Source organism: Macaca mulatta, chromosome X, assembly GCF_049350105.2.
Source record: "Macaca mulatta isolate MMU2019108-1 chromosome X, T2T-MMU8v2.0, whole genome shotgun sequence".
Taxonomy (NCBI): domain Eukaryota; kingdom Metazoa; phylum Chordata; class Mammalia; order Primates; family Cercopithecidae; genus Macaca; species Macaca mulatta.
The window spans coordinates 104,847,105-104,859,536 of record NC_133426.1 but is presented as its reverse complement, the minus strand read 5'-3'; the positions used below and the strand labels follow the sequence as shown (position 1 = coordinate 104,859,536).

The 12,432-nt window shown below is 34.7% G+C and overlaps 1 pseudogene; it reads right to left on the bottom strand.

Moving 5' to 3' along the window:
• Nucleotides 1-515: 515 nt before the first annotated feature.
• Nucleotides 516-12,432, bottom strand: part of LOC100427880 (nck-associated protein 1 pseudogene) — a 199,114-nt pseudogene continuing 187,197 nt past the window's right edge.

The following is a 12,432-nucleotide window of genomic DNA, read 5'->3' as shown; positions in this document are numbered from 1 at the left end:
GTGCCTCCTAATTAATAGCATAGCTCAGAAAAAAAGCATGAACCTTGAAGTCAGTTCATATTCAGATACCAACAATATATTTTACTGCAATTGTGACTGTAGGGAAATTAACCTCTTTAAACCTTATTTTCCCAGCTGTAAAATGGAGATAATAATGCTTGTCAGTAAGTGTTATTGTAGTGATAAGGGGAAATTATGAATATAAAACATTTAATACTATACCTTGCACATAGTAAGCACTCAAGAAATATGAACTCCTTGTCTTCTTATAACTTATTCTCCTCCAGCCCCTTTGCTACCCTGCCATGTGACTTTAACAGAAATCTGATATGTCACTTCCCTAATGAAAATCATTTGGTGGTTTTGGTTTGACCACATGTTCAAATTCAAACTCCATTAATTTAGGACATACAACTCTTCACAGGTTGACTCTCTACTCATATCTTCACTCATGCTTCAAATTCATGAGCTACTCGAAGACACAAAGGGAATTTGTCTTATCCATCTTTAAATCTCTAGGGTCTAACAACAGTGTTAGGTTCAAAATAAAGATTGTCAACAGATGATAATCTTTTAAAGAGTGCAGCCATCTGGTCTGGTTTGTCAAAGCTGGTCCACATTTATGTTAACACTTCAACATTCTCCACAAATTTCTTAAGTTTAGCAACTTGTGATGAAATATGCCACGTAACACTTTCACTTAAGAACTTCATACCATATGGGCCTAGTAGTTCTAATAATGACCTTATTTCTGACATGTCAGAATATTTCTCTGCATTGAATGTTAATTCATTTTCTGTAGGTAATTTCACAAAGGCTTTAATTGCAGGGAAATAAGCTATATGATCATAGTTGACTCATCTTAACAAAGTTTCCAAATACCAACTTCCGTATAGACTCATAATGATTAGTTCTCCATAACTGCCTAAATGTTGTGTTTGTTGAAGAAGAACATCATTGAATACTCTTATAATATCCATCTACATGTAGTTTTACATTGGCTGGAGTATGGTCATGTGTGCTCTTACACCTGTTAGAATCTCTGATGGCTTTGCATTTTGTGTGTGGCTCAATTATACATAATCATCCCAACAATTAACTTAGTAAAGAAGATTTCCAGATGGGAAGTCAAATATTCTCATGGAGTAAAGGTATGTTTCCATAGCACCATGTTTGAGACACAATTTATAACTCAGAAAGTGCAGTGTGTAATTTGTCAACTTTAGTTACAACCAGCCTGTTTTTCTTCATGTTCTTAATGCCTGGTTTCCCCCTTTCAGGTTACCCTTTCTTACTAGTCTGTTTTGTTTTGTTTTGTTTTGTTGATTTCTTATTCACTGCTTGACTGGTGGTTTTGGCATAATACTTGGGCGGCACTGGTCACTAAGGGTACACTGTTCTGTGCAAATATCTGTGATGATATTTCAAGCTTGTTTTGCCATTTCATCTAGAAATATATTACATAAGGGAAGACTACATTCTCCAATATGATGTAACTCTGCTGCACACAGTTCATGAATGCAAATGATAAAATAAGTGCAATGTAGTGAAAATGCAGTTCAGTATCTTGACTGAGAAAGTAACTCCAAACACTGTTAAAGCATCTTCTCAAGAGCATGACTATAAAAACAAAATATGTAGAGCTTTGATGTTTTAAGCAACATTTCCACCAAAGAATCTATTTTTGGTATGAAAACATTATTGTATTCATCATGTTTCCAAGTTCTCTGTGATCTGAAAGGCCAAGCGAAGCCTTAAAGACACTAGTATATGCCTGTAACCTAAACCAATCTAATCTCATTCCTCTGAAATCAAATACTTCCCCATCTTCGACTTATTTTACATTTACAAAGGTCATAGTGTTAACAACAGAGGACGTGATGCTTGAGTCATCTTCCCGGCAAACGGAAAGGTTCTGCATGAGTTCAGTGAGGACAACAGCATCAAACCCAGAAAGGTACTGCATGTAATACCTTTGCATTACAGGTCCATATTTTAAAACATTTCCCAAACTAAATACCATAAAATTGCACAACATTAAAAATAGTAAAAGACTGCTTAGTATTAGAAGCAGACCATTTCCTGAAATTCTAAAACCAGCAGCATATGTTGTTGCTTGTATAAAGCCTAGTGATATTTTTAGACTAAATTTCATGGTGCCCTGTTGACATTAGCACAACCATTGTACTCTGGTGTATAATAAACAATCTTAGAGATTTATCAACTATTAATACAAATGTTAGTCCTTAACCACTTTTTATATGTTTTAAATTTTGAAAATTCAAGTGTACCTGCCATAACATAAAAATAAACATTAGACTGTATCACAAAAAAAGATACTTTTAAAATACAGAATACATTTTTTCATTCAACGACATGTCTAACTTTTAAATGAAATCCACTTCCTAACTATAAACTAGTTGATATTTGGAAATTCCTTGAGTGGATTTTGATGGAAGATAGAAGTTGCTATTAAATTTTTTTCAAATGACACTTCTGTTTTGACATGTTTGTTATTTTGTGATCACAAGCATCATCGGGTTTTGATTTACTCTGAAGTTTCTTAAACTGACAGGATAATATCATGCCTTAGGAAAATTGTATCTAAGTTAATCATGAAGAGATGGATCAAAGGGAAATCAATGGCATGTAATGCAAGAGTCAAACAAAAAGCAACATAAAAAACATCTCAAATAGCTTAATTTTATGTGATAATCATGGTAGTATCACTTTGTATTTAATAAGGACATTCCTTCCAAAGATGTTAAAGTTCTTTTAATGTATTACCTTGTTTTTACTCACAAAATCCTTGGGAGATAAAGGAAAATTATAACTTAGGTAAATAAAACTTGCTTTGGACCCTCGACATTTTTTGTTTTTAAATGTCAAATATTTCTGTTTTTACCATACTCATACCACTAAGCACTAATGATGAAAATTTTACTACTAAACATGTTGCTAACAGTATATATTCATGGTCACCGCTGATCCCTAAACAATCTTGATTGTATCTCTGTGGTGCGCAGATCTTCTTTTCTGTCTTCCTGCATTTTCTATAAATTCATAGTTAGATCTAGAGGTTTGATCTAATTTAGATTCAGTTTTTATATTAAGATAAATATGTCTTAGATAGTGCTGTGTACATAATACCCACTGCCATTGATGATCATTTCTCAGATTCATTATTTTATCAAGGGCTTGAAAATTTACAATATTCTAATTACATCAACAGGAAGCTTTGTTTTAAAAATATACATATAAACATGCCATTCCCCTGCATAAACTTTTTCAATGTCCACTATTGTTGGGATAAAATCTAAATTCCTTAACATAGATTATTTAAAGTGTATCAACTGGCAGTTGTTTATCACTTCTGTCTTATATTGTGTCACTCTCTGCCTCACACTTTAGGCTTCAGACATGCTGCTGACCTCTTTGCGGGTTTCTGAATGAACCTTACTCTGGACCACTTTAGGACATTCACATTTGCTATATCCTTTGTCCAAAATTCTTTCCTCTCACTTCCAACTTCACCTGGCTAACTTCGCATCATTTTTTATGCCTCCGTTTAAGTATAGCTTCTTCAGGAAGACCTTCCCAGAAGTCCAAAACTATGTTAGCGCAACCTGTTTTATATATATATATATGTATGTGTGTGTGTGTGTATATATATATACACATACCTATTGCAACCGTATTTATTGACCTGTATTTACTACACTTTTGACACTTGTTTGAGCTCTGTCCTCCACCCTCCATTTTGTTCATCACTGTATCTCCAACACCTGAAGAGTTCCCAATACATAATATGTGCTCAGTACTTGTTAAATCAGCTTATGTCACTAAGATATCAGCTTTTGTTTTTAAATTGATAATATTATGATCTTATAAAGCACTTTTTGTATGTCAGCACATTAAACACCACAACATCCCAATGAAGACAAAAAAGACTTCATTGCATGTCTTCTCTTCTGCTTCTGTGAATTAGGGTTGTAAACATAGCTACTGTGACATTCTGTCATCTTGAATTAATACGGTCTGAAATATCTACTTATTTATCTCCTCTGTTTTGTGTCTGGGATTCTAACATCTAAAAGAGCCCTAAGACCAAAATCAGAAGTGTGAAAGATTTATATTGTATAACCTAACTTAATTCTATCTTTTTTATCTAAATAGGAAGATACCACCCCTGTTTTCCTATTTCAGCATCAATGCCTTCAGGAAGACTTCCACGAAGAGAATTGATAATACCTTCCTCTAAGCTATCTTTGAACTTCGTTATTACTTACTTCTGATATTATGCATAGCATTTTTTATCTACATCACTGTTAAACCTGCTAAACTGTGATCCCTATGCAGATATGTACTAAATGTTATTAATATTTCTACATATTTAATGTTTTTAAATTGTGTATTAATATTTGATAATATTCTAGCATATTTAATATTTCTACATGCTAAATGCCTAACACAGTGCCTGACACATAATAGATTCTCAATTCATCATTGTTGAATCATTGACATGAAATAATGTGCCCTCTTGTCTGTAATTAATTCCCACATAATGAAAGATGGTTAGTCAAATTTGTTGTGGTGGTGGCAGAGGTAGGGTGATGTTTACCCTGAAAAGGGAGTGGAATCAGGACTCCTGGTCAAAATATAACAGTAAGACAACTAAGTATTAAAATGTTGCATCTCAAGGAGGTCTGGAATAGATGATGGATTGAATATAGGAAACTGATTTTAATGCCCCTCAAAACCCCACTAAAAATGGAGGGAAAAAATTGTTCATAACAAAAATCCTGAAGACTGAGAAGAACATTAGAAGAAATAACAGCAACACAATTTTTTGAAATAGAAAGCAGATGGATTAGTGTTAGTTGACTTAGGTTGACTTAGTTAATTGACCTAGGTAGAGAACTCAGCCAGCAGTGGAGAAAGCTGAGAAATAATTCAATTTACAATCCAGTATACCCATAAAGCCTGGAAATTAGCAACACGAGATACCTTTGGAACTGAGAGAGTTCAGGAAAAGAGAGCTAAAATTAGGAGGTTTGGATGAAATTCAGTTTAATCTAGAAAGATCCTTTCCCTTGTTCCAGAGCTAGGTAACTGTCTTTCCCCTACCCTGCAGATGTTTGAAAGATTATTCTACAGCTTTGGGGAAAAAATAGAGAGTCACTGAACTGGAAGACCTAGACACTTTAACTAAAACAAGGTGATTAAGCAACCATATGCATAATAAACTGGATGCTTCCCTCACTTAGTGTGCAAAACACTGCAAGCCGGTCTTTCATTCTTCAGGCAAGAGACTGGAAAAGTCTTCTATGGAGAAACTATGAGCCCGAGAAGAAAAACCTGAGTATACAGACACCAGGGAGCTCCCAGCGAACAGTCCACTCACACACCAAGTAAACCAGCTATAGCCACAGGCTCTGAGTTACACTCAGCACTTTTGAACATGAACAGATGTTGAAGAAAAATTTTCAATTACATTGTTAAAGTATGGTAAGGAAGACCTTATTCAGGACCATCATGATAGGTATAAGGATCACTACAACGGGATTTTGCAGTGTGGGAGAGAAGTTGGGCTCACCTTCAAATACAGTATGGGAATTTATAGCCAGGGAGCCCAGTGGAGGCCAGTAGATGGAAAATTACTAAGACGGAACATCAGGGGTAAGGGAGATTCTGGCTAAACTGACCTAATAGTATTCTTGCTGAAGACAGGCCAAGGTGATCAGACATCACCTGGGAGATGGTGGACAATGACGAACCCAGTCAGATACTGAAGACTACCAAATATCAAGACTGGGTGATTCTTGCTAAACTGACTTAGCAGGGTTCTTTGCTAAAACTGGATTTTACAAGGAAGTGCACAGATAGGCCTAGAAGAAGTTTCAGGAGCCTGACTAAAGTTCGGCCAAGCAAGGGATCCTTGTCAACAAGCAAGAATTGCCATATACTGAGGAAAGTACGCAACATAGAAGTTAAAGACAAAAATAAAAAATTAAACAATAAACAGAAGAAAGAAACTTGAAGGAAATGGAGACTGTGCAAGGAGAAGAAAACTTTATAAAACACTCAGTGATATACTCAGGTAAAGTATCATAGAGGTGAGACACGAGAACAGAAAGAATATCCCTTTAATGAGGAATATTCAGAGAAAAAATGAAATAACTTTTAGAAATTAAACAAATAACCAATAAAATGTTTTATGTAAAAATCTAAAGATTGTTATTTTTCTAAACTTTATGATATTCATGGTGTCTGTTAGCTTTTTAGTACTTGTGAATTTTGTCATTTATTCTCTCATTCTAAACAAATATCCCCATTTTTATCAGACATCTTATTTTATTTTTTGTAATTTTATATTCATTTTCCTGAGGAAGGTCCCCAAAATTGTATATGACCTTCAGGCCCCTCAGAACTTGTGCCCATTCCTGATGGCAACCTCATCTTTTCAGTTGCTCACATCTAACCATTGGCTTTATTCTTGACTCTCCTCTTTCTCTAACCCTACATTCAATCTATCAGGAAATCTTGTTGGCTCTGCTTTCAAAACATAAGCGGTGGCCACTGCTACCACCCTGGTGCAAACCACCAACACCACTTGCCTGGATTCTTGCAATAACCACTTAATCTGTCTTCTTGCTCTCACTTTTGCCTCCCTACTGCGTATTCTCAACACAACGAAACAACAGCCAGATAATTATCTTCTTAAAACTTAAGTCAGATAATGTAATTTCTCTGCTCAGAATCCTCCCATGGCTCTCCATTCATTTGAACTGACTCTACATTTCTTCTCTGACCTCCCATGGAATTATTTACTCTTTAGCTCACTCTTATCCAGTCAGACTGACCCCTATATTATTCCTAAAAGATAACAGGCTTGGCTGGGCACAGTGGCTCACACCTGTAATCCCAGCACTTTGGGAAGCGAAGGCGGGCAAATCACAAGGTCAACAGATCGAGACCATCCTGGCCAACATGGTGAAACCCTGTCTCTACTAAAAATAAAAACATTAGCTGGGCTTGGTGGTGCACACCTGTAGTCCCAGCTACTTGGGAGGCTGAGGCAGGAGAATCGTTTGAACCTGGGAGGCAGAGGTTGCAGTGAGCCAAGATCATGCCACTGCCCTCCAGCCTGGTGATAGTGAGAAACTCCGTTAAAAAAAAAGAAGAAGAAGAAGAAGATAACAGGCTTGATGTGCCCACCTTATGGATTTTACACAGCTGTTTCCTTTTGCTGATACTATCCAATTATCTGCAAGACAATCTCTCTAACCTCTTTCATGTCTCTGCTTTAATGTTCCTTTCTTGAGGAAGACTATCCTAGCCATCCTATGTAGAATTCTAACCCAATCCACCCCTGCTCCATGGCCTGGCACTCTTAAACTCATGTTCTCTGTCCTCTGTTTAATGGCACTTTTCACCTTCTATTTTACCTTCTTATTGTACGTCTACTCCCATTGAATGATGACTACTTACAAGCACGGATTTGGTTATGTTCATTGTTATATCACTAGCACCTAAAATAGTGTCTGGCACATAGAAGGGGTTCAATAAATCTGTGATTAATTTGAATATAACACAGATACAGTCATGCACCACATATAGACGTTTTGGTCAACAACAGACCACATATCATGGTGATCGCATAAGATTATAATGGAGCTGAAAAATTTCTATCACCTAATTGACATCATAGCTGTTGTAACATTGCAGCACAGCACATTACTTTTCCTATGTTTAGATACATAAAAACTTGCCATTGTGTTACAATCACCTACAGTATTCAGTACAGTCACATGTTGTACAAGTTTGTAACCTAGGAACAATAGGCTTTTCAATATAGCCAAGGTGTGTAGTAGGCTGTACCTTCTAGGTTTGTGTAAATATACTCTTTGGTCTTCACACAACAAAATCACCTAAGGATGCATTTCTTAGACTCTATTCCTGTTATTAAGCAACACATGACTGTATATTAATATGCATACATATATACATGCTGTGAAGATATATTACACACACATAATGTGAATGTATGCAGTATCCCTGGATGAATACATAAGTAAGAAATAACATTGGCTGCTTCTGAAAAGAAGAGCTGAGCATCAGCAGAAGAAGGTGGAAAGAATGCTTTTCACTATATGCTTTTTTTGTACACTTTGGAATTTGAACCATATGAATGAACTACCTTTTCCATAAGTGAATCAAGGAACAATTGAAGTTGAATTTCATAATATGGCTTTCCTTTCCATAATAAGACCCTAGAAATATCATGGATTTCTCAAACTCCCAATCTTTGTACTATTATGTAAATGTGGACAAAGTTATTTAAAACACATGTATAGGAGTCAGTGGGTCATTGAGAAGCACAGACTACTTGGTCCTCAAAAAGAAAACTTGGCTACAATAAGATGAACATGTACTTTGGAATCAAGTGCCTGAACTATTAACACAATTCAATACATATTAATAAATAAAAAAGAAAAAATCATGAAATTAAATATATAGCATTATTCTATTTATATTTTAAAACATCTCTCTGTGTGATGTTTATGCATAAAAAATTCAGAAGGAGGGAGCTTTCACATTTTAATTTTTTTTTAGTTTTTTTGAAAGTCATTTCAAACTTAAAAGTTGCAAAACTTAAAATGTACAAAATACTCACATATCCTTCACATAGATTCACCTCTTAGCATTTTACCCTATTTGCTTTATTGTTGGCTTTTTCCCTGCCATATTCATATACATCTACATATATTCACAGATGCACACACAGACATATGTACACACATGTATACACACAACATTTTTTTCTGCACTGTTTGAATGTAAGCTGCATGAGGCTCTGCACTTTTAAATACTGCAGTGAGTATCTCCTCTAAATTGTAATATTTTTCTTATGTTACCACAGTACAGTTGTCAAATTGAGGAAATTTAACAAGAAAACAGTACACTTCCCGAATCTACCAGCCATATTCCACTTTTTCAGTTGACCTAATACTTTCCTATGTAGAATTGTATCATTCTGTGTTGTTTTACCAGGAACATAGATTGCTTTTATAATTTTTAAAGCAATGTAAATTGTTTTAATTATCTAGTGAAGAGAAATAAGCAAAATACGCCTCAAAATTTAACTTTTTGGGCCTCAGGTTTTGAAATCATTTCTTTTCGTAGAGTCACTATACATATATAGGTCTGATGCAGAACTGCTTTCTTTTTCTAGAAAGCTACTAGTTATTCTCAGCTACTTCATATTTCTGACTATAGATCAGAATGATGAGCCGTGCTGAATCCTGATGCAGCCTCACACTTAAAGAGCCTTAGTCAAAAAAGGTAGGGTTCTTTATCAGCACCCTCTGTAATCTCTGAAAGAGTACAGAATCTTCCAGTCAGATCAGAAAGATCCTTGAACTGTTTTCTTTTTTGCTTTTTGTTTTCAAATTAATTCTAAGAAGCTAGTTCTGTTGTCTTGACATATTAATTGTGTTGTTTCTCCTTTCAGAGAAAAAAAAGCACTAGCCCTTAAAAGAATACCAGAATCCATTCCTCTGAGTCTTTCTTTCAAGTATTTGTAAATCAATTTCCCTTCACTCTCCTCTAATTCCTGTGGTGCGCAGGCGCCAGCACTTCCACAACAATATCTCAGTAATGCACTAGATCACTGCCTCCTCAACATAATCACTGGAGGGCCTGGGCAGTCTACTGGAACCAGATAGAGGCAAAACATTAACAGAGATTAAGAAATGTAGTTTTCCTTGAAAAATGACTTTTGAAAATTTTATAAGTATGCATAAGCATTGTGTAGAATTAAAGAAAGTCTTGGTTTTTAAATTTCTTTTAGATTGAAAAAGCTGTTATGTTTTTTTTCTAAAATAAATAAAGCAAATTATTGACTGCAACATTTAAAGATAAATTGAATTTATTTTGAGTAAATCGTGCAGGGCTTAAAACTCCTACAACATAAGCACCTTATTGAGCAAAATAATTTTGAAAATATATTCATAGAATCATTAAGAATGTGTTTATTGAGCCATTTGAGGATAATCAGTAAAATCACTAGCCATTTTTACAAAACCTTACATCAGAAAGTGAAGACTATAGTCACCAAAAAGACATTATTATCACAATTTAAAACTCCATATATATAGCATATATTAGCTATTTTCATTAGGAAAAGTATTCTATTATCTATACAGCATATAATACAGATTAAAGACATTAGGGCAAGTTTTATAACATTATACTGATAGAAAAAATAAATCTGAATTTAACCACCTAGAAAGTACTCTACTGAACCATAGCACAGTGGGTACGGAAAGTGGAAAATAATGTTGAAAGCAACTGAATGCTTATTGCTGTCTTCAGTGGGGAATGACAATATGTAATCCGGAGATTTCCCAGCATTAGCAAGACACTCCACAGTAGGGGGATTGGAAATGGGAGCAATAAACAGTTAACTGGAGTATGCTGTAAGGCATTTTTAAAGACCAAGAACATGAGACTTGGCATATTAATAACTCATATTATAGCAACCCTGCAGGTGAAAATGAAGCCTGCAGATGACTGCTGTTTCTCTTCCAATCCTACCCCAACTTTTTGCCAGTGCTCCTTGTCTTAACCTCTGTTATGGAGCAGAAAGAGAGGCTAGGATGAAGGAAAAGTGAACTGACGGAAAGGTAAGGGTAAAATATTGAGTGATATTTCAAAAGGCTTGCTTTGGATTCTTTGGATTTGAGGAAACTTATTTTTCCCCCAACAGTGACTACAAGGATGCACATTAAATTCATAGATGATAGTACACTTAAAGGTAGGTGTCCAAGTCCTGCTCAGAGACAGAGAAAGAAATCAGGAATACCTAGATGAACATAAAAATTATGGAAAAAATTTTTACTTGTATAATCCTGCTCCTGTCACCCCATCCCACCACCACTTCCCCATAAAATATTTTACCACTGAAAAAGGTGAAGAGCTACCTGCAGTAAATATTTCTCACCATAACTGTTAGAAGGTATTCACAGCACACCTTTCCAAGTCCGATGCTAGAATTTGAAGAGGGACACATGGAGGAAGTAGAATAGAAAGTGTTTTTAGAGGGGGACAGTTTAAGTAAGTGCTGGGTGATATAGGTGAGGTAGAAGGTGCATTCTAACATTTTTCTCATTAAGGAATTTTATTACTTAAATTCAAGAAGTTATATGCCAAGCCTCTCTCTTTTTTGAGCTACAATATGAGTATTTTTCATCGTGTTTCATCCATAGGCTGATTCTGTTAGCAAGGGTGGCAGAGAGATACGTTTCTCATTCAGCCTCCAGTTTGGTTTCTATTTCTGGTTCAGAGGCTGTATGGGGGAACTAGGCAAAAGAAGAATGAAGTAATTGGTAACTTGTATTTATCTTTTTTTTTAAACTTATATTGTTTTTTGTTTTCAATTCCTCCAACATTTTATTTTCCATCTAGGGAAATATCCTCAGACTGAGATGATAATCTCATAAATCTCTTTTATCAAACTTCATAGGAGAATTATTATTTGTTTCTCTGGTATCATTTATTCTGCTTTACTCTTCAAATATGGAAAGAAATTTTCAGTGAAACAATTTGAAAAAGAACCACTTTCGGAATACAATATGACAACTATGTTTTCTATGTTTACCAAAAATTTCAAATAAACAGCCCCCTCATTCACCAGAATCCTCAAATTACATAAACATTAAAAGAGGCTTTTTTTGAAATCTAACTTTTTAGATAAAAGGGGCAAGTTATAAACTAAACTACATATTAGATAATCACAAATCCAACTTCCAGGTTATATCCTGAGTGAACACTGACTAAAGACTTTCTCCTATGTCCTCTATAGGAATCACTGATGTGCAGTATGAACAGTCCGAGGCCCTGAAAGATCATTAGTCTTCAAATGAAGATTCGATTATGTTGAGATTATAAGGCAGATAAATGGGCTCATATATTTTAAAAATATTGTCCAGTAAGTGTGTTGAAACTGAAAACTTTTATTGCTTAAATATCAGTTAAAATTTCTTTTAATCAAAGTGTTCTTTATCTTGGACATTCCAGCTAATTGATATTTAATGCTTATACATATTGAAACAATATAGCCATACGATATTCTTAGGAAAAATAAAAATACAATAGACAAAGCAATCTGGTCTGAAAGATTTCTGGTCTTGAAATCTTTTCCTCCTCTGAACTACTGGAGGATTTATTGACTCTATGAGTCCTTTATTAATTATTCATTCATTGCCTTCCAATATCTTTTTAAATCAATTTTATCATTTTTATGATAATAAAATTAAATGCGTTCTTAAAAATATAACTTATAGCAAGTTCTAAAGAACAAAATAAAAATTAGCCCTAATCCAACCACCAAGAAATAATCCTTATTAAGACAAACAAATTTTCTTTGCA